The sequence below is a fragment of the Coenobita brevimanus genome, chromosome 91, assembly GCF_032717465.1.
Source record: "Coenobita brevimanus isolate Jiangsu-jjx chromosome 91, ASM3271746v2, whole genome shotgun sequence".
Lineage (NCBI taxonomy): Eukaryota > Metazoa > Arthropoda > Malacostraca > Decapoda > Coenobitidae > Coenobita > Coenobita brevimanus.
The window spans coordinates 10,160,642-10,186,873 of record NC_137044.1 but is presented as its reverse complement, the minus strand read 5'-3'; positions in this window follow the sequence as shown (position 1 = coordinate 10,186,873).

Sequence of the window (26,232 nt, the reverse complement as noted above, 5' to 3'; positions counted from 1 at the left end):
CACACACACACGATCCTAAAATTTTCGTTCAGTTGCGCATCCCGCCAGTCACTTTTCTAATGTTGTTCAAAACCTGCAGGGGGTCATATTCATAAAGGATCTGAACTTTTTTTTTTTTTATATAAACCAGTGTCTAGTATCCATAGCAGTTAAAGAATACCGTGAATCATGTATTTTTTAACACATTATTCGCTTCAATATCCGTTTAGGTTTGGTTTTGTAGTGTTTGGTATCTATGTGAGTTTGAAAGGTATAGTAAGCAATTTTATATACAACTTAGTCTCTGGGAAGTTTATAAATATGGCCCCTGGACAATAAAACTCAGAACCCCCCTTGTCACCCTCTCCCCACAGAACCCCCTCCTCTAGATCCCATCCCCACACCATCCCACCTCACCCCACCCCACCCCGACCTACCACTCCACATATCCACTCCTCACCCCTACCCTCACTTCTACCTCTCCGTTCCACACCCCCGCTGTCTATGTCCCCCTGCTCTCATCCCCTCCTCACACCCCGCCACTCCCCCCACCCCACTCCACCACTCCCCCGACCCATCCCCATCACTCCTCCCTCCCATATCCCGGACACCCAACGCGATTTGATTAAAAACATATGCCACTGCTTGATTAAACCAGGCAACTAGAGGCGGTAAAATCTGTTGCGCATTTTACGTTCAACTTTATATTAGTAACTTGGCTTGGAACAGAGATTAAGGGCAGAGGGTAAGGGTTATGGTGGTGATGGCTGGTTGGGAGGGGAGGGGAAGGGAGGAGAGGTAGGGAGGACTGGGGAAGGGAGGGAAGAGGAGGAGGAGAGGACTGGAGAAGGATAGGGAGGAGGAGGGGAAGAGGAAGGGAGGGGAGTGGTCGGGAAGGGAGGAGAGAGGCAAGGATAGCCTGAGTGAAAAGGTGATGATTATGATGATGATGATGATGATGATGATGATGAGGGAAAGGATAGTGAGAAAGGAGAGTTGGTGGTGAAAGACAAATGAGCGTTGGAGAATTGAGTGAGAAAAGTCGAAAGATAGAGAGGAATGCTGTATGAGAGAGAGAGAGAGAGAGAGAGAGAAAGAGAATTTCGAACTGGAGGGGTTAGATACAGTCTGCACTAACCCTTTCAGTGCAAGATCTTTGTCAGGGCGAATAAAAGCGTCTGATGGTAGTAAGATTAAACCCCAGAATCCCAAGACATTTTTATAGTTAATTATTGCTACCACCAGACGATTGTGTTGAGCTTAGGAAAAATCTCTTATATATTATGGTTTTATTAAGATTTTCTAACCACTCACCTAAAAAAAAAAGTTGTCCTAAGCTGAGTAAAATCGTCTGGAGTAGCGAGGACATAATTCAATATACGTCATCGGACAGAAGGGTTAAAAAAAAAGAAAGCACTATCGTTTGCAAGGGCTGGAAGTAGTGTTAATGGGTCATAATTTGAGTGTCTTAGATTTCGCAACATCTATGCCTTTGCGATTTAACGTTACACCTCAGTACAGTATTGTATGTTCGTGATGCAAACTAGTCCTATGTCGATATTAAGAGGATAGACAATAAAAAACGAAGGAGAGAATGTTGATGTGTAATATACAAAATACCGGTATGTGGCAAAGGTTGAAGTGCTGTGTAGCCTACTGTGCCACATCGATTACGGATCAGTATCATACACCGCCAAGCATTCTTACTCCCTTCCACCTCGTCAGCTTCACTTAGGATTGAATGGATTAAAGTACAGTATACATAAAGCTTAGAAGAAGTTTGAATGGATTAAAGTACAGTATACATGAAGCTTAGAAGAAGTTATGTTTTTGAATCTCTAAAATCGGATCGCTATCATACACCCAAGCCAGCCTCCTCGCTCCCTGCCCATCTCGTCAGCTTAACTTTAGATTGAGGGTTTTAATTTGCAATATAAGTCATCGTTTTAAAATGGACACGGTATGGAATATCTTAAATAGGCCTAGTATCAGTATTATACTCGTACATCCAGCCAGCATCCTCATTCACTTCCACTCACGTCAACTTCACGTAGGATTGAATGAACTAAAATGCAATATACGCCATAAATTTGGGAGGGTATTTGCTGTAGGAAGTCTGAAACTACATCTGTATCAGACACTCAGCCAGCCTCCTAACGTCCTTGCCTGCTCTCGTCAACTTCAGGTAGGAATTAATAAGCTGAAATACAAAATACTTCATGAGGTTATGCTATGGAAAGTCCGAAACAGCATCAGTATAACACTCTCAAGCCCGTCTCCTAACTCCTTTACCTGTCCCCGTCAACTTTGCTTAATTTGTGTGATTCCGCCTCTCAGCTTCTTATTTACGAGGCAAGTCCAGGTAACTTTGCGACGGTATTGACATGGGATGGCTTGCCTGGCGTTCAGTGTAGTAATTTGAAGTTAAAGAGAAGTTTATTTTTACTTTGGCACTAGATGGCCTCTCGCGTTTAATGGAAATAAGTTCAGGAGCATTTTCGATTTCTTTCATTCATTCTTTCTCTCTTTTGCCATTGAACGGTTTGTCTTGTCACCTGGAATATATCGTATAATTATTGATTTTTGATAATGTAAACTGCTTTGGAGACTTTTTATCTTGGAAGTTGGTCAAGATTCTTGATAAATATGAACCCGCGTAGCCTGTATAATAGGAGAGGCACGTACCCCCCTCCCCTCTCTCTCTCTCTCTCCACATAGGCAAGAGGGAGTCGGTAGCTCACTTTCCCACGCAGAGTAATCTATGCGAGATGTTAGCTTCCAAGAATGAGATAATTCTTTGTGTTGTCGCCTGATTATTATTATTTTTTTTTTTTCAGCATTTTTAAAAAGATGGAGCTGCTGTAATTTGCGGATAGTAGTGATAGTAGAAGTAGTAGTAGAAGTAGTAGTAGTAGTAGTAGTAGCCCCAGGTTCATCTGAAACGTGAATCTGATGAACTGCATGATTAAGCTGCCCACGATCCTCCTGGGGTATAAGGAAGTTTGAAGGGACGTTTGTATAACCAGAGCGGTGAGCCCCCACAGATATATCGGTGCTACCACGTGAAGGCGTCCCTCTCTAACACCAAGCTATTGCAAGTGCATGTAGCACCGCTAATCGGGTACATTACCGTGTTTTGAAAGCCAGATTTCCTGCACGCCACCGTCAGCATTTTCATTCCTACAGTCAGATTCCAGAACGAAATAAGAGGGGGGAGTGGTAGACACAGCGGTACGTGAGGGAGTGTGGCTTGGAGTGGCGGCAGGGAGTGAGGTGGAGTTGTGATATAGAAGGCATCTAACTCCCGTAGCTCGAAAAATCTCGTTTTAGGTAAAATCGTCTGGAGATAGCAAGAATAAGGTGAAAAGGACGTCACCTTAATGAATGGATTGCCCTTTTTTTCTTTTCATTCTCTCTCTCTCTCTCTCTCTCTCTCTCTCTCTTTGCTGCCTTCAGTAGATTATGCTCAGCTTGGAGGAGACTTGTAATACAGTAAATAGGTTATTGAAAGCAATGGCTGACCTGTACATTTCGAAGGTGACTCCATAAGTTGAGAAAAATCGGCTGGTGGTGGGAAGAGCAGAAAAAGAAGAGTGTAATAGACGTAACCTTACTGAAGGGGTTCATCTTCTGGCCTCACACTGGAGAACGAAGCATTGTAGGATGAACGAAGTAGTGGAAATACTGGGTGAAGCTCATTACAGAAAACTTCTAGGGGTACCTTGTGTATATCTCGATTTGGTGTATTCTTAGTGAAAATTCTGGTTGTTTAATAATAATAATAATAATAATAATAATATAATGATAATAATAATGTATTATAATAATAATAATAATAATATAATGATAATAATAATAATGAAACACGAGAGAAACTGCGACCTTACAGGAGAGTTGAAGAATAAAAGTGAACACATAACGCAAATATTATACAAGCCTTAAATGTGAAGCAGAAGCAGTGGAACATTAGGAAAACTGTTTCATACTGTACTTGGATTTGTGTAAGAAACTGATAACAGGTATTGCAAGTTAAGAGAACTCAGAGAACGCATACCTCCACCATTGCCTATGGCTTACAGACTGCTCAGATCACCACCAAACTTTAACCAACTGTTCCTTGGCCCATGACCCACTTTTCCAAAAAAAATTCATTGAAAACCATTGGTAACGTTTTGAGATATCTTACAGAAAAGAAGAATCCTGAACCGGGACTCGAACTCAGATCAGCACCAAAATTTAATCAACCCTTCCTTGGTTCATGGCCCACATATGCACAAAATGTCATTGAATTCCACCTATAACTTCTCCAGATATCGTGGACAAACAAACAAACAAACAGGGGTGAATACATAACCCCATCCAACATCGATGGCGGAGGTAAATAATGACGAACGAATTTCTGGAAATCTTACAGCCCGTGACATTTAATGATCAACCTCTTTTGAAGAATGACGTCGTTTTTTAATTTCATACATGCTGGTTACAAACGCCTGAGAGTGTTGTTGCTGTCACCTTAACCTTCTCGATTGTATTCAAGAGTGAGTCACAGGAGCCTGAGATTATTCCTGTTTTTTTTTTGTTTTTTTTCCCTCCCGGTCCGTACGTTTTATTTTTAACCGGTCTTCTTTCCCCTCCTTTTTCCTTTCGTTTTTCCTCCACGTCTCACTATTTCTTTTCCTCCAAGCCTTTTATTTTTTTTCTGTCCGTCATGTCCCCTTATCCACTGTTCTTCGCGTTTTTCCCTTTCTCCAGTGCTGTATTTCCTTCCATTCCATCCTCATTTTTTTTTCTTCTGACTTCCATCCCTTCCTTTATCTTTTTTATCTTTTCATTACTCTTTCTTCCCTTATTCTTGTGCACTTATTTTCTGACCTTCTTCCCTGTTTACCATAATACAGTTATCTTCTCTGTTCTCTTACTGTATTCTTATATCTTTCTCCTGTTTCCCATTCTTTCTTTCATTCCCATCCACAGTTTCTTTGCCTGTATTCCCAGCCGTTATAATTTAATATTTCCATTACCAACTGTCCTTTTTTTTTTTTTCTATTTTGTCATCTTTCTTCCTGCCCTTCTTCCCTGTCTACTCCTGATCAGTTAGCTTCTCTCAGCTTTTGCACTCTGTCTGGCCCTTCTTCCTTCCGGTTTATTATCCTGTTGTACCTCCCTCCTTCCCACATTTACATTCCTTCCAGTGTATCTGCCTTATCTCTTCCATTCCCGACCATTTTCTCTATAATACTCACGCTTATATTACTCACCTTCAGCTGAATAAAATCGTTTGGTCTTGCCAAAGTAAAGTTCATGCAACCGTGAGATGGTTCATGGGGACATTGGTGCACCCTCAGGCCTCCGTGACTCGCCCTCTGCTGAATATAATCGTTTGGCGTTAGCTAAATTAAAAGTTTCCCATCCATCGATCGCGTTACCAAAACAACTGAAAGAAATTGGTGGGATGAGCAAACGAATGGGTGAGATGGACTGGACTGGATGGTGGGTGGTGGGGCCGGGGCAGGAAGGTCTACCCCGTGAAAGTGGATGTTTGAGTGCAGTGAAGGTTTATTTCAAAACATGCTCCCAGAACGAATGTGTGGCAAGGGAAGGGAAGTATATAAATGGGCGTGGACAAAGAAATGGGTGGGACGAGCAGGAATTGTGCTGCGGGTTGAGGGAGGGGCCATGAGAATATATCCTGTGAAAATGAGTGCTGTAGGATTAAGGGTTTGGGTGCAGTAAAGGTTTATTTCAGAGTTTTCTTGAACAATGGCGAGGTAAACTTACGTTATTCTCACATGCCTAGCATTTTGCGCCGCAGGCAGTAGCAGAGGTCATGGAACCATGAAACGATTATTATATTTCCCATGTTTCATTGTCTGTGAATTCCATCCACTCCTCTTCACTTTCTCCCGTGCTGTCGTACGTCATTTTGTATCGTTTCACACACTTCCCTTTTCACACTTTTGTTTCAACCCCAATTCTCCACCAACATTCGTGCATCTTCTTAACAGAGTGCTCTTGTTACAGTATAAGTTAGAGATGTATTATAAAATATTTAAAAATTTCCATTTAGCTGGTACCATAAATAGGGAGGGAGCTGGCAAATTAGGTGTATAGATAACATAAGAATTTTTATTGAAACATTTCCTGCATTTTGTGATTGACGTAACTGCAGAAGTAACGTAAAAAGCTGCGCAGTTATTGCTAGCAGAACAAAGTCTTTTGGCCTTAGCTTGAATAAGGTAGGTTAGGCTATTCCGAGTATATCCATAGCAGCAAAAAAGAAAATATAAGAACCAGCTTGTGTCGCTGTTTTCCAGAGTCTTCTGGCATTAACATGAATAAAAACAGCCTTTCCAGGTGTGTGCATTACAGTGAACCTGGTTTTCAGCTTCCAGTTATTTCCCCCCCTCCCCCCACCTTTCTCTCTCTCTCTCTCTCTCTCTCTCTCTCTCCCCCTTGTATAACAGATCATCAGCACTGCCCTTCTCCCCTTTCTCCCCCTCCCCTCATTTTTACCGCAAGTCTCCCGAACAGAGGGATTAATCTCGACCCCACAAAACACATTCTCGTACATTATGGCGAGTATTAATCTGGCGCCCGTGAAAAGAAATTGAGCTTCAGACTCTATGGTTGACTGGCTCCCTAACCAAGAAAGTTATTACCTTGACTGCCAGTGTGTATGTGTGTGTGTGTGTGTGTGTGTGTGTGTGTGTGTGTGTGTGTGTGTGTGTGTAGTCTGATATTGGTCTTGTGTAGAAAGGAGATTTGCATCTTAAATTATCTGGTGTATGGTGTTGATTACCGAATGCGTTTGTCTTGGTATAGTAAGATGCACAGTTATCATCATCATCACTTTTATCATCATCATCATCATCATCATTATCAGCCTGCGAGAGTCCATGGCTGTACCGGTATAAGAGTGACGTATCTGCTGAATTATAGTGAATGTTTCTGCCACATTATTGTTGACACTCCAAAAGCTAAACTAAAATAACATATTACATTTGGCGTTTATAGATCAGGTAGGAAATAATATAAAGTTCCTGGTATCGATTTTATTTTGGAATTTTCAGTTTGGTCTGACTTGATAACACCTGTGATGTCTTATGATTTTGTCCTCTCAGTCTGAACTACCTCACTGTGATAACATTTGTAATTTATTGTTGTTCCCACCAGATAATTGTGCCTATTTTGGGAAGAATGTATGGAAGTAGAAGTAGTAGTGGTAGTAGTAGTTGTAGTAGTAGTAGTAGTAGTACCGTAGTAGTAGTAATAGTATAGTAGTTGTATCCCCTGGTCCATCTGGAAGCATGAGCACAGTGGACTGCAGGATGAAGTTTCCCATCACCTGCAGCCCATATCCTCCTTTTGGGGAGATAGAGGGAGGGAGGTGAAGGACGTTAGTATAACCAGGCTGCTCCACCACCCACATATATCGGTCACACTACATGAAGGCCTGCTGCATGCTTTCCAGCTAGCTTTGGTAAAGGGTCTCGTCAAAGTTTTGTCAGACTCAATGTTTGAAAATTCTCCTTAAACTAAATAATAGAAGCAGGAGATGGTAAGCATATTAATCCATTCAGTACAATGATATTTTTTTAATTGCTGCCTTCAGACATTATTCACCTTAGTACTTTGAATCTGGTGACGTATTATCCAAGTATTTTCCTGCTGCTTCCAGACGATTTTTTTTAAGGAAAGGTATCTGATTCAGAAGGGGTTAATGAAGGCTGTACTAACTCTTCCTGTTCGAAAAGTCTGTCTTAAGCTGAATATAATCGTTTGCCAGCAGCAAGAATAAAATGAAAAATCGTCATCGAATGGCAAGTTTAAAATTTTCTTCATCGACAACTTCAGTCCAAGGACATCTCTACAAAGCTTAAAAAGAATAATCTGTAGTTAGCCAAAATACAATTAAAGTGACGTCCTCGGTTTGAAAGGACTAAAAAAGATATCCTCGTAGAGAAGGGGCTAAGACATAGGTTCCTAGAATGTGGTACATATATTACTAGCGATACATAGTGGTCTGTGGCTGACTGAACCTATTTTCCACTTCTTGGTGGATTGGACAAAAAAAATTTCGATCAGTAATATGCTTTAATTTTGCATGCCAGATACCTGGATGTCCATCAGGTAGGATACAGCATTTAGTTTTGTCTGCCAATGGGATATTAATGTTTTACAAAGATTCTGTTTTGCCATTCATCAACGGACATGCACGATATTGGCCCGCACACGGATGGTAGTAATTTGGTTGGCAGAAGTGGTAGTGCTGGGATGGTGCTGACAGCAATGGAGTGATGGCGGGCCTAGCATAGATTATAATAGTGTGGTTGGCAGAGGTGGTAGTGGAGTGATGTTTCGCAGCAGTAGAGCATTGCAGGGCGTAAGAGAGTGATGCATGCCATACAGAAGTGATATCTGCAGCAGTAGAGTGACATTTGCAGTCGTGGAGTGATATTTGTAGTGGTGGAGTGGAGTTAGCAGAGTGAAATAGAGTTGGTAGCAGTGGGGTTGAGTCGGCAGTAGTGAAGTTGAGTTGGTAGCAGTGGAGTGGTATTGTAGTATTGTTGTCAGCAGCAATGTCCCCCACAGGCCCTTATCAGTTCTCCGTCCAGTGGTTATTACAAACTGGACTGACGAAATGATAAGGAAACGTGAAAGGGTGTCATCTCGTTGGGAATTTCCTGGTTGGGTGCTTCTGGGTCCTTTCCTTCCTTGGTAGATGTTTTCCGTGATGCTGGTAACTGGCCTGTGTACAGTTAATTATGTTCAATACTGATACTGATAATCAAAGACAGATACAAGATACTAACTTCAAAAGTATTCCATATCATAAAGCATAACAGTACCTAATGTTACCAGTAGTTTACCTCATTAATACAATAATGAATTTATTCTCTTCTTCTTGTCTCCAAACTATTTTATTAAGCTTATAGGAGACTTCTCGAGCTGGAAGTATTAGGTACTGTATATCTTCAGGAATCTCTTCACAAGTGAGATTCTATCCTTAAATGAGTAAAATCATCTAGTGGGGGCAAGACTTAATTAAAAATTACATAGGCCTAGACTACTTAGTATAAAGGGATTAAGCAAGTTTTCAATCATGACACTCGGTTACACAAATCTGATGGCATAATTAACAGTAAGATTAATCTTCCATTTTTTACTAAAATAAGATACGTGTGTGCTTTGGTGGGATACATATTATTATCATGGGCTACGGCATAATCGGTCTAAACATATTTTTCACTCTCTGGCTTTGGTGAAAAGCTCTAGAAAAAATGAAACAAATTGCAAAATTGGGGGAAATTATAAGTAGTCGGTTACTCAGTGAAATGAGCCATACATGCATTTCATTCACACCATCATAATTACAGATACATTGATACAAAAAGGATAATGGCACTGTACAGATCCAAGCCTATGTCATGTACAGGTGCTTATGCACATCAGGTATAAAGGATATAGACTATGTGTAGATGGTTAGGCTTGTGGATCCAGGATTGTTGGGGAGGGTTTTGAAAAGTGTTTTAATGATTGTCAGTCTCATTTCATTGGGTATGCTGTTGATAATTCTCCCTCTGCTGTACTATCTCATTTCTTGTTTCTGGATCCTACCGCACCCCACCTTTAGATGTAAAAAGAGCAAGGGTGATGATAATAATTGTGCATAATAGCTGGGCACTAATAGCGAAGTGGATGAGGAGGAGAGGTAGACAGAGGTAGACGAAGAAAAAACTGATAGGATGGAGTGAAGGAATGTGCTTTGGGTTGGGCTGGAGTACAGAACTGCTGATAAAGAGTAGATCCAGAAAGGTGGGATGGAACTGCATTAGGCAAAGGACTTAAGCTGAGTGAGGTTAAAGTTGCATGAAGGTCTTGTGCAGGAAGATCTCGTACATGTTGGTCTTATTTATCAAGGTCTTGTGCATGGAAGTCTTGTGCATATTGGTCTTTGGCATGGAAATCATGTGAATAGAGGTCTTTTGCATGAAGGTCTTAAGCATGATGGTCTGGTGCATGGAGGACTTGTCATCACAACCACAGATGATAAAAAATTGGGATAAGGCGTTAAGAATTAGAAGACTAGTGAACAGTGATAAAACTTTCATCATTTTGACATCTGCACTTTTGGGATTCTTTTTTAAATATAGGTACGGTAAATCTCTTTTGCAATTATTATTCATCAAGTGACTAAGAAATATGAAAAGAGCTAAACTCACATGTTTACAGGGGAATGTATAGTGCTGGTTCCAGTATTTTTTTCGTCTTCACATTAGTTACCTTTTATAATTTTCTCCTTCAGTAACCTCCTCAGGGATGAACAAAATGACTAGATTAAAGTAAGAAAAATAAACATAATGGCTACATCTTTGATCTGTAAATCTGTTTGATTGTTATCATCTTTATAACCCAATTACCACTGTTATAAATGAGGTTAGTGGGATCAGTAAACAGGCAAATTCTCTCTCTCTCTCTCTCTCTCTCTCTCTCAGCATAGCAAGATAGTTTTGCCTGAGTCTTTTTCTTCCTTCCATTAAATCTCATTAATTATTTTCCCTCCTAATCTCATTGTGTGTGTGTGTGTGTGTGTGTGTGTGTGTGTGTGTGTGTGTGTGTGTGTGTGTGTGTGTGTGTGTGTGTGTGTGTGTGTGTGTGTGTGTGTGTGTGTGAGCGAACCATTTTCTCTTCTTCCTTCTCGCTCCTTCCCCTCCCTCTTCCTCTGCTTATCACCAGCTTCCTTACTCTGTATCACTCCTCCCTCATTATCTTGGCTTCCCCTCCTCCCCTCCTCTCTTCCTCATATCGTCTGGTTTTATGATTTTCCCCTCTCTCACATTCATCTCTCTCTCTCTCTCTCTCTCTCTCTCTCTCTCTTCCACCTCCTCTTGCTTCTTCTTTCCATTCCTCCTCCTCCTCTTGAACCTTCCTTCTTCCGTCTTCTCGTCCTTCTATCGTGTCTTCTTCCTCTCCTCCTCTTCCTCCTCTCTTTTCTCCTCTTCATGACTCTTCTTCCTTCTTCCTCCTTCCGACTTGAGTTCTGAAAGCAGAGGGGATTATTAGTCGAGATGATGGAGAGAGAGAGAGAGAGAGAGAGAGAGAGAGAGAGAGAGAGAGAGAGAGAGAGAGAGAGAGAATGGACAGCTAGTGAAAGGGAGGGAGGGAAGGGGAGAGAGGGAGGGGTGGAAGGTTGAGAGAAAAGAGAGGGAAGGTAGGAAAGTATGAGGAGGGGAGGAAAGAGAGGGAGGGAGGGAGGGAAGGGGAGGGAGAATATGAACGGCAAAAAAAGTTGCACAAAAAGAGAGAAGGCAAAGGGACAGGAGGGAGTGAGGGCAAGAGAGAGAGAGAGAGAGAATTATAATAGGCGTGAAAACATGGGACCAGAAATCGTTCACATATAATTTTATTCAACGCTTTAACATATGCAAGAGAATGATAAGGTGTTACGGGAAAACTCTCTCTCTCTCTCTCTCTCTCTCTTTACCTACCTATCAACCTACCTACCTACCTATTTCATCCTTCCTTTCATTCTTCCCCTTTTCCTTCCTTTTACCATCCTTTCCCCCTCCCATCTTCCTTCCTTCCTCTCATCCCTCCATCAGTGCTATCGTTCTCCTTCCTTCTATCCCCCATAGAGCGATTAATATATCTTTGTCCCTTACCACCCCTGAGTCCCCTCCTTCCCTTCCATTTGTCTTTTCTCTTGACTTTCCTTTCTTGCTTGCTCTCCCTTTTTCCGTTCTCTGCCATCCATTCTCTCTTTCCTCCCTTCCTCGTCTTTTTCTTTCCTTCTCTCCATCTTCCTTCCCTTCTCTCTTTCCTCCTTCTCCTGTCCCTCTCTTCCACTTCTCTCCGCCCTCCTTTCCTCCTGTGCTCCTCCTCTCCCTTCCTCCCCAGCGCCCCCCAACGGTGTGGAAATTGACCCTCTCTAGCGATTAATATGTATCTGTGGCCTTCCTCATTCCATCCATCTTCCCACCCTCCCTCCCTCCCTCTCTTCCCCTTTCCCTCTCCTCCCTCCTCTCTCCTTCCCTTCTATATTCACTCTCCTTTTCTTCTCAGTTCCCCCCTTCCTTTCTACTTTCCCTCCTTTCCTTCTCCCTCTACCTCTTTTTTCCCCTCCCCTCTCTCCTCCTGACAGTGTAGAACTTGACACTCTCCTGCAATTAATATTTATATATATGACAATCTTTTCATCCATCTTTCCTCTTCCTCACTCTCCTTCCAGTTTCTGTGCTCTTTCCTTCCATTCTTCCATTTCCTCCCTGCCTTCACTTTGTACTCCCTCCCCCCATCTTTTTGGTCTTCCTTCTCAGTTCCCTCCCTCCTCCTCGCCTTCTCTTTTCTCTTCCTCATCCTTTCCTTCCCATCCTCTCCTCCCTTTCCCACCTTCCCTTTCCCCCCCTTCCCTCCCTCCGCCTGTGTGGTGTGGGAAGTGAGCCTCTCTAGCGATTAATATGTATCTGTGGCTGGGATCAGTAAGCATGGAGGGGCGTTCGGGAGAGGGATTGGAGGGCCTGTATGGAGAGGCGGAGGGAATGAAGGTGAAGGAAAGGAGTGCAGGAGGGAAGAGGGAGGAGGCAAGAGGGCAGGGAGGGAGAAGAGAAGAGGGATTGGATGGTCGGTATGGAGGAAATAGGGAAGAAATGAAGGAGGGAAGAGGGATTGGGAGTCTATATGGAGGGGCGGAGGGAAGATGGCAGATGGAGGGAAGAGGGGATGGAAGAAGAAAAAGGGAAAGAAAGAAAGTGAGAGGGGAGAAAGAGAGGGTCTGTAAAAGAGTTCTGCATTTACAGCATACAAGTAGCTAGATTTTGTTTTCATCCACTCTAGGCTTTCACAAATCAGGTACCTTTTCAGTATACCAGTCTATTTTAAAACATGGGATGGGTTGACAGTCCTGCAGTTAGGTTATATAAATGTCTCATAATCTCTCAGGCAGCAAGACTAAAATAAACATGACGTCCTCGTGCTGAAGTGGCTAACCATTATAAAACCTGAGTTGTGCTTTTAATCTCTACAATTAAATCTTTACTTCACCCATTGGAAACCAGGTAAAAGATTAGTCAGTAGTTGTGTATTTAGGAAAGTGTGGTATTTTTAGCACTCAGCTCCTTCGACTCATTTTCAGCTCAGTAAAACCGTCTGACCTTAACTGGAATAAATTAGTTGCCCTGTTAGCGAGTTTTTTTTGTTTTGTTTGCTACTGAATGTAATATCGACTTAGCTAACTCATAGTTTACACATTAACCGCTTTATATTCGTCTGCCTATCAAACTGTCCACCTGTCAATCTCCCTATTCTCCCCTCTCTCTCTGTTATCTGTCTGTCTGTATCAAATAACTGTTGCCTATTCCTGTGACGGGTGACCAATTGACCATTATGTCCATGCCTATCCATCTCTTCATAACCACGCCTCCTCCCACAACACACCACCCTCCATCATACACCTGTACTGTTCTGCCTTACCTTTGCACCTCATTCTTTATCTTCTCATCGTTCTCCTTCCAGCAGTCGCACTGTCACATTCACCGTGGACCAATTAGTCTGTCACCCTCCATACATCTGAAAGATTTTGGGTAAAAATTAAAAGATGTGTGAAAAATGCAAAACAAAAAAAAATCATCGTTATCATCATTATCGTCTAACCCTTAATAAAAGATGTATGGAAAAAAAAAAAATCATCGTAACGTCTATCAAGAGCTTAGGGATCCTGGGCTAGGCTACTCATTCCACATACAATTTCCATCCATCTCTGCATACCGATAAAACCGAATCATAACAAAGCTGGTCACTAACTCTGTGTTATTATTACAAAAAGGAACCTAGCACCTTTGATGGGATACTGTATAGTCGTACTCTTGCTAACACAGGGAAATTTTGCAGTGTATTTCTGAAGTAAATTATTTTGTATATTAGTTATTACACTTCAGCCGCTTCACCTCGAGAACGTTTTTTTTTTTTAATGGCCTTTTTATAACACGCAACCTACAGTTTTACCCTTCACTATCATCTGTCTGTCTGTCTGTCTCTGTCTGTCTGTCTGTCTGTCTGTCTCTCTCTCTCTGTCTCTCTCTCTCTCTCTCTCTCTCTCTCTCTCAAGCCAAATAAAATCGTCTGGAGATAGCAAGAACAAAGTGTAAGGAAAGTGTCAGCCCAGTAAAATGCCCAATATTCTTTTAATATCTTAGAGGATAATATTCAAGGTGTAATGTACAGAATAAATCGCTTAGGAAGAGGTGTTACGGAATCTCGAAGCCAAGGAGAATACAGCCTTAAGTCAGTCCAAGTAAGCTTAAAGCAACTTGGGTCTGCCTCAGCTCAGAATATTGGAACTGTGTGTTGAAAAATCTATATATTCTTGCCATGAAATTATTGGGCATAAGTTGGGAGGGGAAGTTGGTTTTTGTGGAGGATTGGTTATTATTATTATTATTATTATTATTAGTATTAGTATTAGTATTAGTATTATTGCATCATTTTCAGTGTCGTGAATTTTGACAAGACTGTTTCATCCTTTCGATGAAGACAAGTTAGGTACGTGGATGTATATTTTTTGCCAATAATAATAATAATAATAATAATAATAATAATAACAATAATAATAATGATGATAATAATAATAATAATGGTAGTAGTGGTGGTGGTTGGTGATGGTGGCGTTAGTGTTAGTACCATCATCATCATCACTACATTTATTAGGCAAAACTCAATACTATCCAAGGAAGAGAGGTGGTAGCTATCACATACTCACTGGGAGGGCCCTGAATAACTCAATTACTGGAGAACTTAACCCTTTGGCCGCGTAGGGGGTAGGCTGAGGGAGACGTCGCCTGTGGGTTGGTCGATTTGGAGGTTGTGATGTTCGAGGTTGAGGTTTTAAAGGTCGAGGTATTTTGGAGGTTGAGGTTTAGGAGCACGATCGGTCTTGAAGCTTGAAGTATTTTGGAGGTTGAGGTTTTGGAGCACAATCGGTCTCGAAGGTCGAGGTATTTTGGAGGTTGATGTGCTTTGCAGGTGAACTTTTGGAGGTCGATGGTTTTATGTTTTGAGCGTGACACTTCTTGAAGGTTGACGGTTTGTGGGAGTCAACATTTTTTGGAGGTCGACGTGTTTTCGAGGCTAATGTGTCGTCGAGGTAAGAGTATACTGAAGCTCTTGGAGGCTGAAGTCTTGGAGATAGAAGTCTTGGAGGTCAAAGTTTTGGAAGTTAATGTCTTGGAGGTTGAAGTCTTGGAGGTTAATATCTTGGAGTTTGAAGTCTTGGAGGTAGAAGTTTTAAAAGTATTCGGTGTTTTTTGGAGGTTGATGTGTCTTGGAGGTCGACGTGAGCTTGTGGTTGTGGCAGGGAAGTGGAGTTGTGGATAGCCTGAAAAAGAAGATGATGCTAAATCAGGGATGTGTAGTGATAATCCTGAAGGTGAGTTTTGAGTCTTGGTTATAGTTTGTAGTCAGTATGGTTGAAAGAAGACACTAGTTCACCCTCTCACTTTCACTTAACTGTCACCCTCATTCATTATCGCCCTCACCGTCACTCACTGTCACTCCCATTCTCCCTTACTTTCATCCATACCTTTACCATCACTCTCATTCTAACCCTTTCTTTCCCTCACCCTCGTTCGCTGTAACCCTCACTGTAACTGCCCTCACTGTCAACCTCACCCTCACCTGAAACTCCTTAAACACCCTCACTATCACCCTCACCTTCTTCCTCGCATAAAAAGAAAAAAATCACCACTCCCATACCCTACACCACTGTCACCTTCACCCTCACAATCATCCCTCATCATCACCGTCCCCTCTAACCCTCCTTCATTGTTACCCTCACCATCCCCCCTCCTCACCCCCACCATCCCCCCTCCCTTACCCTCACCATATCCCTCCCTCACCGTCACCATGCCCGTCACCGTCACTCACCAAGACCATGACTGTCTCTCAGCCGTCTCGTCAGTAATCCCAAGGGGTGGATTACCATAGAGACGAGGACGTGGAGGTGAGTAAAGAGAGGGAGAGATACGGAGAGACAGCAGGGAAGGAGGAAGGAGAAAGGAAGGAAGGAAGGAAGGATGGAAGGAAGGGAGGGAGGGTTAGATAGGCAGTGACAGGAAGAAAAGAAGGAATGAGGAAAAGGGGGAGATAATGAGGGCCAGCAAGTAGGAGGGAAGAAGGGAGGGAATGAAGGAAGGTAATAAGGAAGGAGGGAAGGATGAAAAGGAAGAGAGAAGGGAAGGTATGAAAGTGGGACTTGGGACTCAGATTAAGAAAGAAGAGAGTGAATAATTATATATAATTATATAAGCATTTCCACTTCACGTTCCTACCCATGTCTTTTAACTCTTTCCCACTCTTATCCATCTCTGATATTATTATTTTTTTATATTCTCTTCTTCGTAGTCTTTTCCTCTTTCTCTTATCCATCTCTTTGTTATTCTCTCGTTCTTTCCCATATCCGTCTCTTTTTCTTATCCTTCTCTTTTATATTAATTTCTCTTCCTTCATCTATCATTGATTCATATTCTTTTCTTTTATTCAGTTCTTCATCCCATGTATAATAATCAGTCTCTATCCAAATCCCTTTTCTCATTCATTCTTATGGCTCGTCATCTCCCTTTCTTACTTCCTTATATTCTCCCTTTGTCCTAAACTCCTTTTTAATCCCTCTCTATATTCTTTTATGTTTCTCCCCTCCCTCCCCCTCTTAATCCCCAACATTCTCTCCTTGTTTTTCCAGTTTCCTCTTTCCTTACCCGCTCCTCTTTATCTCCCTTTTTTTCCACATCTTTTCTTCCTTTGTCCTCAACTCCTCGTAATCCCACGCTGTTTTCCTCTGTACCCCTCCTTATCTCTCTCCCTTCCCCACCATTCTCTCCTGGCCCCTCCACTTCCATGTTTTCCCCCCCTTCCCTCTACCTTCCACTCCTTTCGCTACCTCCTTTACCTTCTTTTTCTGCATCACCCTCCAATCCCTCTCCCTTTCTTATGCCTACCCGTTTCATTTCCCAAGCTTTCACTCTCGCTCCCTCCCTCCCTTCCCTCGCTCCCTTCCATATGTCTTTCTTGCCCTCGTTTTCCAAGTTCATTCTCCGCCTATACTCTCTTCTTCTTTTACCTCTTTCCCTCCCCCCCCCCCCTGCATCTTCTCCTCCCTCTTTTCCGAGCACACAGTACCTTGATTACTCTCCCTGACCTCCTCTTCCTCCCTAACCCAGGCGTTTTCTTTCCTTTTTATGTTCTTCTGCCTCTACTTCTCTACCCCTTTTCGTCCTTCTGTTACTTTCTCCCCAGACTAATTCTCTTCCTGCATCTTTTCTTTTCTGTCTCTTCTCTCATCTCTCCCTGTTCCTACCCCCTCTTTTAGTTACCTATCCCCCTTCCCCATCTTTTTTCTTCCTTTCTTCTCACTCCTACCTCTGTCCCCTCTCCCATTCGTCTTCTTTCCCTTTCTTTATATTATACCAGTTTCACCCCATCCTCATTCTTCCCATACTTACTCTTGTACATCTTTCTCTCACACCTTGCCTCCCTTCCTCTTCTCCCTCTTCCCCACTCCCTCCCCTTTCTACCATTCACTCTCCTTCTCTCCCACTCCCTCCCTCTTCTACCTTTCTCTCCCTCCTCTCCCCTCTCTCTCCCTTCTCCCTCCCTCCTCTCCCCTCGCTCTCCCTTCTCCCTCCCTATCCCCTGTCCCTCCCTTTCACAAGATGTCACTATGATTGACGATGACGGCAAAAGATCGATCCACTGTCTGACTCCTTAAAAAAACATGGAGAATTTTGTGGCTGTGTGTTTATAGAAGCCTCAGCCCCTTTACTACGAGTGTTTATTTTTTCTAGGCTGAAAAAAATCGTCTGGAGGAAGTAGGCATATGTTTAAAGGAAGTTTGTGACTATGTGTATTATAATCCTTGGCTTTTATAATATTTCTTTCCCAGGATGAATCAAATCGTCTGAAGGCTGAGTGCAAAAGGAAACTTGTGGCCATGTTTTTTTATTACATTTGGCCATTTCGGAGTGAGATGTCTTTCCCAGGTTTATAGAAAGCGTCTGACGATAGACGATGTAAATTCAAAGACGTTTTCGGCGATATATTTGTCTCTCCTTGGCTGAATGAAATCGTCTGGTGGGAGATAGCATAAATTAAAGGGAGGTCACTATAGAGGACTTGAAAGGTTTAGCATTGACGGCTATTTCTTAAGCCCTTCAGGACGAGATGAGAAAAATCGTCTGACTAATAGGAATAAGATTTTAGGGTTAGCTAATGGCTATCGTTAGACAGATCAGGAAAATGAAAGAAGATTGAAAGGGTTAAAATATTTGAAAGGGTTAAAATATGCGTTACTTTCTTCTCCCATCTAAAGAGAGAGAGAGAGAGAGACAGACAGACAGACAGACAGAGACAGAGAGAGAGAATGTAATGTTGAATGAATTCTGCAGTGGAAATGGTGTAATGAAAAATTTTTGGTGTTTCCCTCGATTAAATTTTTTTTTTCAGGAGTGATGAAATAGGAAAGTCTGTTGTAGGGCTTAATTTTACACTCCATAAAGCAATTCAGATAATCACGTGCAGTAATTCTCTCTCTCTCTCTCTCTCTCTCAACAGCTGGGCCGACACAGTGGTCACTTCGAGTACTAGGGTAGTGGTAGATGTTGTAGAAATGTGATAGTGGTGATTGTGATTAGGACTGGTATGTGGTGGTGGTGGTAGTTGTGGTTGGTGGTAGTTGTGGTAGTGGTAATTGTGATTGATGTGGTTGGTGATTATAGTCGTACCTAATTATGACTGGTAGTAGTTGAGGGTAGGTTATTATTATTATTATTATTATTATTATTATTATTATTATTATTATTGATGATGGTAATGGCGGTGATGTTGGTTTTCCTCGTTGTGTTTGTGATGGTGGTAGTGGCTGTGGTAGTGGGTGTGGTAGTGGTGGTGGTGGTGATAGTAGTGGTTATGGTAGTGGTGGTTGCAGTGGTATATCTATGGTTGGTATGTCTCTTTTGATCGGCTGATAGGGAAGCTCATGCGGGTAGGCAAGATGGGTAGTAGATGAGGAGGGCAGGGCAGGGTAGTGAGTTAGGGGTAGAAGGGTAGACTCGCCTGTTTCGTCACGGCATTATCTCTCTCTCTCTCTCTCTCTCTCAGATTTCAGTCCCGTAGGTGCCTTGCGTGTATGTGTGTATGTGTGTGTGTGTGTGTGTGTGTGTGTGTGTGTGTGTGTGTGTGTGTGTGTGTGAGAGAGAGAGAGAGAGAGAGTGTGTGTGTGTGTGTGTGTGTGTGTGTGTGTGTGTGTGTGTGTGTGTGTGTGTGTGTGTGTGTGTGAGAAGAGAGGTGATGGAGGGAGAGGGAAAGGCTGGAGGAGGAAAGAGAGGAAGGGAGGGAGGGAGGGAAGGAAGGAGGCAGTGGGGGGGAGGAATGGAGGAGAGGGGAGGGGGGAGGGTAGACAGCGGGTGAACTCACACAAACACACACAATACATTCTGGTTGAGGGAGAAGGGAGGGAAGGGGAGGGGGAAAGGAAGGGGGAGTAGAAGAAGGTAGGGGTGAGGGGAGGGGAAGGGGAGGGTGATGGGTGGAGGGGACGGGGTGAGAGGTGATGAGGGGCAGTGGGGGGTCCCATTTGCAGCTGCTCCCTCTAATACACTCACCTCCTGCCACTCGACACTGCCCTAGCCATGCCCTACTGTACTCTAGCCTTGCCCTACACTGCCTTGTCCTTGCCCAGCACTGCCTTGCCTTTGCCCTACACTGCCCTAGCTGTGCCCTAATGTACCCTAGCCTTGTATTGCCTTGTCCTTGCCCTACACTGCCTCACACTGCTTTGCCCTTGCCCTACATTTTTCACACTGCTTTGTCCGTGTCCTGCAGTGCCCTTGCCATGCTCTACTGTTCCCAAGCCTTGACCTACATTGCCAGAGCCCCGCCTTACTATACCCTAGCCTGGCCCTACACTTTCCTAGCTCTTGCCTACTCTCCCCTACTCTTGACCTGTATTACTCTGTCCTCGTTCCATCCCTGCCGTTCACTTTCCTATCCTTGCCTTACAGTGCCCCATCTTGTCCATCTCTAGCACTGCCCTACACAGCCTGTTCAACTCTAGCCGTGTCGTAAACGAATGGAGCTCTTCTCTTTACATCCCTAACCCTATCCTAGTCAGTCTGAGACCTACCCTACTCTCCTCACACCCTGTCTTTCGCTGCCTTTGCCTCCCTCCTACCCTAGAGCCTCCTCCACTACCCTACACACTCCTACCCACCATAATTTATCAGTCACCATCCTTCAATGTCCTATAGGCCCTGTGCGGTAAAAATAAAACATGACCTCCATTACCCCTTGATCTTGTGTTCGTGCCTTCCGTATCAATTAATCACAACCTCATCCATCCATTACCGAAACACATCACAACCAGACAATAAAAATTAAAGAATAAAAAGTTATTTCTGATAATTAACAGCTACAAAGACTTGTTTATCGGGAAAATTGGTTATACTCCTTTATTTATGTCCCTTTATTAGTATTGTAATTCCACCATGCCCTATATCTTCCTACCCACCTCTACCTTTCCCTACCCTACCCTACCCTGTCTGCCTTACCCTACCCTACCCTACCCTACCCTACCCTGTCCACCCTACCCTACCATTCCATATCTCCATTGTCCCTCACTTCTTGCCTCAGCTGTTGTGGGCATCCTCGCTACCCAACACTTCCCTTCCCTTTACACACACACACACACACACACACACACACACACACACACACACACACACACACACACACACACACACACACACACACACACACACACGATTTTCTAATACTTTGGCATACAAGTACAATTCTTTCTCAAACTTACATGTACTCTATATATTCCTTAATACTACAGCACACGCGTCTTCCACTATGAATAAAAATATCTTACATAGTTTGCCAATACTGCTGCATACGTATCACTCATTCATCTTCAGTACTGCCTGTAATTATTCCTCTTTTGTATTTCCTATGAGCAATACTGCATACATCTTCCACTCGTATTCAGTACTTCCTATATTTATTTATCATTCAAATCGCGTCCTAATACTGCCGCATACATACATATCTCTCGTTTATATTGTATGTGCATAATTCAACATCCAGGCAATGAAAAAGGAAAGGAAGTTTGTTGTCTGGGATGAGGGGAGGGGAGCGAGGGGAGAGGGATGAGGGGGGAGTGAGGGTAGCTGAGAGGAGTGGTACTGACAGCAGAGGAGAGGAGGGGAGTGGGGAGAAAAAGGGAAGTGAAGAGGGGAGACGAGGAGGAGAGAAGGGGGTACGTAAAGGGAGGGAAGAGGAGAGAGAGTACTGGATGGGAGAAGAGGAGGGACAGGGGTTGGAGGAAGTGAGGAGAGAAGTGGAGGGGAGAGGAGTACTATGCTGAAGGAGAGAGTGAATATTGGAGAGGAGAGAGATGGGGTGGGGAGGAGAGGTGTGGCCGGACAGTGCTGAGAGGAGTGGTGGTGATATCAGAGGTCGGGAGGAGAATGGAGTGGGGAGAGGAGAGAGCTGGATCGGGGAGAGGAGGGATGTGGAAGGGAGAGAAGGAGATGGGAGTGCAAAGACAGGAATAGAAAGGGAGGGATAGTATTATAGAGAGAGGAGAAAAGGGGTGAGGGTAGGGAAATGGAGGGGAAAAGAATGAGAAGGAAGGGGGAAAAAGGAGTATGATGGGAGTGTGGAGGGAGGGGGGAGGAAAGGGGTAAAGAAAAGGAAGTGGAAGAGGAGAGAATGGGGGGAAGAGAGAGGGAGAATTGGAGGGGAAAGATCGAGGAGGATTGAATAAAGAGAGTATGCGAGGGAGAGAGTAGGGGGTGGGGGAAAGAGGTATATGGGGGAGAGAAGGGAGAGTATTCGGGAGAGAGGGGGATAGAGGAGGAATGGAGGGGAGAGAGGGAGAGTGGAGGGGGAGAGGGAGAATTGTAGGGAAAAAGAGGATATTGGAGGCAAGCGAATTGTGCTCTGATTTTTCCTCCTCCAATTTTTCATGTTTTTATTAAATTCCTCTTGTCTGCTCTCTCTCTCTCTCTCTCTCTCTCTCTCTCTCCCCGTTACATTACGATTCACTCATTCCTTTCTGTCCATCCTCTTTCATTCCTCTATCAATTTACTCTCCCTTCCTCCCTGTATCTACCTCCCTTCCGCCCTCCCCCCCTCCTTTCCCACGCCTCCCTCCCGCCCCCCTCCCCCCTTCACATCACCCTCCTCATCGACGAAACTTAAAACCTACCACGTTATCATTGCGTTTCAGGACACTCCGCTGACAGAGAGAGAGAGAGAGAGAGAGAGAGAGAGAGAGAGAGAGAGAGAGAGAGAGAGAATAGGAGGTGGAAAGGGAGGGAGAAAGGAGGGGAAAAGGAATGAATGAAAACGGGAAAGAAAACTGGAGAGGGAATGTAGAGAGGGAGGGATGGAGTGGGAGGAGATGAAGAGAGAGAGAGAGAGAGAGAGAGAGAAGGGGGGGGTAAAGAGAAGAGGGAGGGAGGGAGAGGAGGGAGGAGAGAATAGGGAGAGGGATGGAGTAAGTATTGAAAGAAAGAGGAAGGGAGGCAGTCGAGAGAGGGAGGGAGGAAGGGGAGAAGAGACATAGGAGAAAATGGTGATAAAGAAGTGAATGGGGAGAGGGGAGAATAAAAATGCCTGATATATATAGATAAGACAGGGAAGAATGAAAATGGAATGGGAGAAAATGGGAGAGAGAAAAAAGAAAATAAAAAATAAGGGTGACGTGAGGGTTAGGAGAAAAAAAAAAAAAATTAATGGAAATAAGGAACAGTGTAATGAAAATGTAATGAGATAAGACAGATAGGCAGATAGATAGGTAGATACAGGTAGGTAGTTCGGCAAGTGGGTAGGTAGGTAGGTAGGTAAATAGGTAGGTACCGTAGGTAGGTAGGGAAATAGATAGATAGATATTGATAGAGAGAAAGAGAAAGTGGGGGAGAAACACAAACTAGCGGAAATGGAAAGGTAAAAGACAGCAGACAGAGAATATAAAAATAAAATGTTGAGAGAGAGAGAGAGAGAGAGAGAGAGAGAGAGAGAGAGAGAGAGAGAGAGAGAGAAGCTGAAGAAACACAAAAGAACGAAAAGGGAAGAAGAAAACAGACGAAAATAATGAGAAAATACATCAACAAATATAAAATACAAAGAAAATGAAAGGAAGCGAAATATTTAGTGATAACATATAAAGAGTTAATGGAGAAAAACATTAAAATTAAAGGCGAGTAGAGAGAGAGAAACACGAACGAGTAAAAATGAAAGAGGGGAAGATGGGAGAATTGAGAGGTATATAGAAGCTATGTGAGTTGCGAAAGAGGAAAGTGAAAGAAAGATGTCAGAGAGAGAGAGAGAGAGAGAGAGAGAGACACACACACACACACACACACACACACACACACACACACACACGAATAGACACAAAATGGAAGAAATGGGAGGCAAGAAAAAGAAGAAACCGTAGCGACCTAAGGAAAATGCAGAATAAATTTGGATGAATGTGTGTTAAAAAGAGGTAAAGAGGAAGAAAAGAGGAAAATGGGAAGAAAAGAGACAAATGGAAGAAAAGAGGAAAAGGGGAAGAAAAGAGGAAATGAGGAAGAAAAGAGGAAAATGGGAAGAATGACAAAAATAGAGATTAGAAGAACGAATTTTCTCGGGGGAAACTGTCGAGAATTAAAAGGAAGAATTTGTGTGTGTGTGTGTGTGTGTGTGTGTGTGTGTGTGTGTGTGTGTGTGTGTGTGTGTGTGAGAGAGAGAGAGAGAGAGAGAGAGAGAGAGAGAGAGAGAGAGAGAGAGAATGGCGATAATAAAACACAAAAAAAAAATAAAAAAATGTTACCCTTAAGAAAAAGTCGAATTTAAGGTAGGGAGGCAAAAATACAACCCTTTCCCCCTCCCTCCCTCCTTCCCACTCCCACTTTTCTCTGTTTTCCTTCCCTTCGTGTCTCCCTCTTCCCCTTTTCTCCCTTTACCCTTCCTCCTTCCCACCCTCTTCCCTTCCCTTCCTTTTCCTTCGTTTCCTCCAGTAATCACCCCCTCCCCTTCCCCCCCTTTAAAAAGTAGCCTCGGCCTTACTTATGCATAATCACCCTTAGGCGGTCTGGGTAAAAGGACCATTTTCCCCCGCACCCAATCGATACCACACCTCAGGGACGACGGGCCAGGGGAGAATGGACCTAAAGACCAGGAGGGCGTAGGGTTGAAAATGGCTTGGCCCTGGACTCAGCCACCTCCTTAGCCTTATTTATTGGGCTGTATTTACGATCTTCATTCCGCCCCAAGTTGCGAGTCACAGTGGGGACAAACAGAGGGGAGACGGGCACGGGAAGAGGGGAGGAAGAGGAGAGGAAGAGGAGAGGGGAAGAGGAGAGAAGAAGGGGAGAGGAGAGAGGGAGAATTAGAGAGAATAGAAGAGGTGGGAAGAGGGGAAGAAGAGTGTAGCGAGGGTGGAGAAGGGAGAAGAGGCGAGAAGTGGAGAGGGGAGAGGGGGAAGTGGAGAGAATAGTGAGGAGAGGGGTAAAGAGGTGAGAAGATGAGGCGAGGGAGAGGGAAGGAACAGAAAAGAGTAAAAAAGAGAATGAATATGAAGGAAAAGGTAAGAAGAAGGAAGACGAAGGAGGAAAGCAGGATAGCGAAGGTTAGGAAGAGGTGCGGAAGAGGTAGATGGGAGACGAAGAAAGAAGAATGAATGGAGAAGATGGGAACATATATAGAGAGAAAGAATAAGAAGAAAGAGGAAGATAGGAAGAACAGGGAAGAGGAGGACGAGCAAAAGGGAGCGAAGGAAGAGACAAAGAGGAAGGGACAAGATAAGAGAGGAAGAGAGGACGACAAGATAGGAGAGGAAGCAGAGGTAGTGGAGGAAAGGAGAAAGAAAGGGACAATAATAAACGAGAATGGGAGAAGAAATAGGATAGGAAATAGGGAGACGAGCAAGAGAAGAAGGGGGGGGTGAAGATGAGGAGTTGAGAAGAAGGAAGGAAATAAGAAAAGGGAGAAGGGGAATGGAAGAGGAGGAATATGTTGAATAGGGGACGTGAAGTTGAATGGAAGAAACTGGAGTAAAGGAATAGAATAAGAAGAGTTGAGGGAAGGAGAGAGATGAAGGAATAGAGGAAGAAAAGGGAGAGAGGAGAGGGAAGAGGGAAGAAGATAAAAAGGGGATATGAAGAGGAGAGAAGAGAAGAGGAGGAGGAGGAGGAGGGAGGTGTAGAAGTTTCGAGTCTCCATGGGGAAAAACAGAGAAGAGACAGGCATGGGAAGAGGGAAGAGGAAGAAAGGAAGAAGAGAAAGGGAGGAAGGAAGGAAGGAAGGACAGCAGAGAAAGAGAGGATGATGGAGACAAAGTGGGAGAGGAAACAGAGGTGAGGAGAGGAGAGTAGGGGACTAAGAAGAATGGTGAAAAGGAGAGAGGGAGATCAGCATAGATAAGTATATGGAAAAGAAACTCCATGAAAGGAAAGAGTGGAGAAGAGGGAAAGGCAAAGAAAGGAAGTTGAGAAAAGTGGGAAGAGACAAGAAGGAGGCGTCTTAGAGGAGAGGAGAAAGGAAGAGGGAAAGAGATGGGAAGAGGAAGAGGGAAGAAAGAAAGAAAGGAGGCGTCTTAGAGGAAAGGAGAAAGGAAGAGGGGAAGAGATGGGAAGAGGAAGAGGGGAGGAAGAAAGAACGGAAGAGGAAGGAGGAGGGGAGAGCAAGTTAGGGAGACCAGGAGACGATTAGAGAATAAGGGAACGGAGGAAAGAAGGGGACAGACAGAGAGGATAATGATAAAGGAAGAAGAGAGGAAGCGAGGAAAGTAAGATAGGAATATGGGTGAATATATATATAGGAAGTGAGCATAATAAAATAGGGAGAGGGAAGATTAATAGGAAGGGAAGAAATTAAATGGGAAGAGAGGAGAATAAGATAGGAAGAGGGGAAATTAGATGAGTCGAGAGGAAAATAAGAAAGAGAATAAGATAGAAATAGGGGAGAATAAGGTAAGAGGAGAAGAAGAGGAGAGAGGGGAAACAGAGGGGAGAGAGAAGAGGGAGAAATGAAGAGAAACAAGAGGGAGGAAGGGAGGAAAAATATTTGCAAGAGGTAAAGAACGAAGAAATGAAAAATAAAGAAGAAAAATAAATGAAAGAATTGTAGAACCGAAACAGAACTGAATGAGAAGGTGATGTGAATAAATTAAGGAAGCCAAATGTGTGTGTGTGTGTGTGTGTGTGTTTGTGT